A 4,527-nucleotide genomic window follows, 5' to 3' on the forward strand; every position below is an offset into this window, starting at 1 on the left:
TGTGACATTGCACCTGGCTAAGTTAGTCTTGAAATCAGGTAGTATAGTTTGTCTAACTTTCGAGAAAATATTAGTACCTATCCTTTTGAGGATTAAAGGTGCCTGCACAGTGCCTGACACAAAATAGGAGCTCAAAATAGAAGAATATAAATCTGAAATAAATGTGTTCCTTTTTACAAAGCCTTTCTGAAAATGATAGCAATTACTGGGCAGAGAGCTGCAAAACGAGGACATCTGACAGATGTAACTAATGTCATCTGCAAACTCAACCATGCAGATTTTAGCACAGAAAAGAGAAGCCAAGACTCAAAATTCCCTGTTCTAGTCATGATGCCATTTTATGTGAAAACTCGAAAACTTCATTACTATTTCCTGTCACTTTAAATATTTCACTAGTTACTACGGCCTCCGAGAATGAATTAACAAACTTTTGTCTAGACTTGTGAGTGTAGAAATCATCTTATTTTTAGAAAGATTTTAAATTGTCACATCACACATACAGCAGGATATTCATGTAACTGATTCTCTTAGAAAAAAGGTTAATCGAATGCTCTATTTGATAAATAGATAGAAAACAGTCTTTACTGTTTGTGCTTCTTTGAAATGCTTTCCTGGCATTATCATTTGGTTGACTCAAATGTGACCTTATCCTGTGGGCAGCGAACCAAACCCTTTTAGTCTAAGTTAAGAAATTGTGTGTGTGTGTGTGTGTGTGTGTGTGTGTACAGGTGTGCATGTGTCTATTCCCCCTTTGAGGGCACTTTGATTATTAAGCTCTATAGTATACCATGCTATACCTACTCTGAATTATCCAGAATGGAAGATTCATTTTGGTTCCTTCCTTTTTCCTTGTTGCCTAAATAGTTTTTGATGTAAAAATATGCATGTATGACTGTGGGTATGAATAAAATATTATAATGACACCTCATCTCAAATGAATGCAGTGATGTAGCAACCTGACCTTTCAGGAACTTAGTGCAGAACTAATAAATAAATAAAACAGAGCTCTGAGTAGCTAAACTAGATATCACCCAATCCTTGCAAAAACGCAGATGCACCTTCTTACTAGGAATGCTTTCTGGACCTGTCTTCAGAGTTTATTTGTGCTTAGCACACTATTCTTATCATGAAGGTTATCTGCCTTCATTCCTATCCACAACAGTTCACAGCAGATTAGAAGCAGCTAGTTAGTGTCATTTTGGAAAAGTGCATTCACAGAGGGAATGGATGTTGAGAGGTCACAGGAACAGGGGTGGGGGCAGGGGGAGAAAATTGATAAACAGATACAAAGACTAAAATAGGCAAGTGAGTTGGGATCATTTCATGTAGGGCAAAATACAATCAATTTTATATAGAAGAGAACAATTATTAGAATTCATATTCTTTTCAAATCCCAAAACAATAAAGGAAAGATTATGTGTAGATGTAGAAAATTCAAGATGGTGTGTAATAAAATTTCAAAAGATTTCAATCTGAATTAATTTTAAAAATTTAAAAATGGGTTCATTGAAGCATAATTTACATGTAAAATTCACATTTTTAGGTGTATAATTTTATGAATATTGAGGAGAATATACAGTTGTGTAACTACAGTATAGAGCCCTTTAAGTCTGGCTTCTTTTACTAAGCATGATGCTTGAGACTCGTCCATGTGAACTGGTTAAAATGAAAAGGTTTGAGCTTAAAACTGGAAGAACTAGCTCATCATCTAAGGTTTCCCAATAGCAGATTTGCTGTACAGACGATATAAAAATAGTGAATTCTTTTGAAATAAATCCACACTGGGGGAAAACAGGCAGTGATAGTCACCATTGGTGGGGAGAGTAAATTGGTACAAACTTTCTTATCCTTCCTCAGTTTTTCCTTCTTCTTTCTTTTCCTTGTTTAGCCAACACACCAGAAAACCTATGATAAGTGCCCACCCAGTCGGTGTTTAATAAATCCTTATTCCGGTGCGTAGCGGCGAGGGCTGGAGGCGCTTGGGGAGTGTGAGGCGCGGCCGGCGGCTGGGGACCCCCGGAGCCACAGAACCAGCGGCTCCAGCGGCTGTCGGCGGCCCGGCGGCCCGAGATGTTGTCGGGTAAGAAGGCCGCGGCGGGGCGCCGGGACGGAGGCGGGCCGCGGGGCGGCGGGCGGCACGACAATGGCTCCGAGGGGTCCGCGCCCTCCGCGTGCCTGTCCGGCCCTGAGGAGGTCGGACCCCGGGCGACCGGGTGGGGGGAACCCACTCCCCGCAAGAAGGAGCCTCCGCGGCCTCGTCCCCCGGGTAACTGGCGAGCCCCCGGGGTCCGCTGGGCCTAGGACCGGGCCTATGGTGGTGCCTGTGTCTGGGACCCCCATGGAGACGGGAATAGCGGAGACTCCAGAGGGATGATGAAGCAGCCGGCACAAGCGGCCAAGGTAGAGTATAGAGAGATGGATGGAAGTCTGGCCAACCTCTCCGAAGATGAGTATTATTCAGAAGAAGAAAGAAATGCTAAAACAGAGAAGGAAAAGAAACTTAACCCACCACCCCCTCAAGCCCCACCTAAGGAAGAAAACGAAAGTGAGCCTGAAGAACCATCTGGGCAAGCAGGAGGACTTCAAGAAGACAGTTCTGGAGGGTTTGGAGACAGCCAAGCATCAGGTGTGGAGGGCGCAGCTTTCCAGAGCAGACTTCCTCATGACCGGATGACCTCGCAGGAAGCAGCCTGTTTTCCAGACATCATCAGTGGGCCTCAGCAGACCCAGAAGGTTTTTCTGTTCTTTAGAAACCGTACACTGCAGTTGTGGTTGGATAATCCAAAGATTCAGCTGATATTTGAGGCTACACTCCAACAGTGGAAGCACCTTATAACAGTGATATTGTGCTTGACCACCTAGTTCACAGTTATTTAGAGCGTCATGGTCTTATCAACTTTGGCATCTATAAGAGGATAAAACCACTACCAACTAAAAAGACAGGAAAGGTAATTATTATGGGCTCTGGAGTCTCAGGCTTGGCAGCAGCTCCACAACTACAAAGTTTTGGAATGGATGTCACACTTTTGGAAGCCAGGGATCCTGTGGGTGGATGAGTTGCTACATTTCACAAAGGAAACTATGTAGGTGATCTTGGAGCAATGGTGGTAACTGTTCTTGGAGGGAATCCCATGGCTGTGGTCAGCAAACAAGTAAACAACTAGACTTCAATGTTCTCAATAATAAGCCTGTGTCTCTTGGCCAGGCATTGGAAGTTGTCATTCAATTACAAGAAAAGCATGTCAAAGATGAGCAGATTGAACATTGGAAGAAGATGGTGAAAACTCAGGAAGAACTGAAAGAACTTCTTAATAAGATGGTAAATTTGAAAGAGAACATTAAAGAACTCCATCAGAAACATGAAGAAGCATCCAAAGTGAAGCCACCCAGAGACATTTCTGCTGAATTCTTGGTGAAGAGCAAACACAGAGATCTGACTGCCCTGTGCAAGGAATATGATGAATTAGCTGAAACACAAGGAAAGCTAGAAGAAAAACTTCAAGAATTGGAATACAGTCCCCCAACTGATGTGTACCTCTCCTCAAGAGACAGACAGATACTTGATTGGCATTTTGTGAATCTTGAATTTGCTAATGCCACACCTCTGTCTACCCTCTCCCTTAAACATTGGGATCAGGATGATGAATTTGAGTTTACTGGCAGCCATCTGACCGTGAGGAACGGCTACTCCTGTGTTCCTGTGGCGCTGGCAGAAGGCTTGGACATTAAACTGAACACAGCAGTGTGCCAGGTTCGCTATACAGCTTCAGGCTGTGAAGTGATAGCTGTGAATACCCGCTCCACAAGCCAGACCTTTATTTATAAGTGTGACGCTGTTCTCTGCACCCTTCCCCTGGACTTGCTGAAGCAGCAGCCACCAGCTGTTCAATTTGTGCCACCTCTTCCTGAGTGGAAAACATCAGCAGTCCAAAGATGGGATTCGGCAACCTTAGCAAGGTGGTGTTGTGTTTCGACCAGGTGTTCTGGGATCCCAGTGTCAATTTGTTTGGGCACCGTCGGCAGTATGGCCCCCAGCAGGGGCGAGCTCTTCCTCTTCTGGAACCTCTCCAAAGCTCCTATTGGCACTGGTGGCAGGAGAAGCCACGGGCATCATGGAAAACATCAGCAATGATGTGATTATTTGCCGGTGCCTCACCATTCTCAAAGGGATCTTTGGTAGCAGCGCAGTGCCCCAGCCCAAAGAAACTCTGGTGTCTTGTTGGCGTGCTGACCCCTGGGCCCAGGGCTCCTTTTCCTATGTAGCCGCAGGATCATCAAGAAAGGACTGTGATTTAATAACAGCCAACCACTCCTGGCCCCTCAATTCCAGGGGTCCCACAGGCAATCCTATGACTCTTCTTTGCCAGAGAGCATACAATCCACAACTACCCAGCCACAGTCCACGGTGCTCTGCTGAGTGGGCTGCAAGAAGCAGGAATGATTGCAGACCAGTTTTTTGGAGCCATGTATAGGCTGCATCGCTAGGCCAGGCCAGGTGTCCCTACGCAGCAGTCTCCAAGCATGTGA

General features: G+C 45.0%; 1 pseudogene; it reads left to right on the plus strand.

The window, feature by feature from the left end:
- Window positions 1-2,070: 2,070 nt before the first annotated feature.
- On the plus strand, window positions 2,071-4,527 carry LOC124966087 (lysine-specific histone demethylase 1A-like; annotated as a pseudogene).

This window comes from Sciurus carolinensis, chromosome 16, assembly GCF_902686445.1.
Source record: "Sciurus carolinensis chromosome 16, mSciCar1.2, whole genome shotgun sequence".
Taxonomy (NCBI): Eukaryota; Metazoa; Chordata; class Mammalia; order Rodentia; family Sciuridae; genus Sciurus; species Sciurus carolinensis.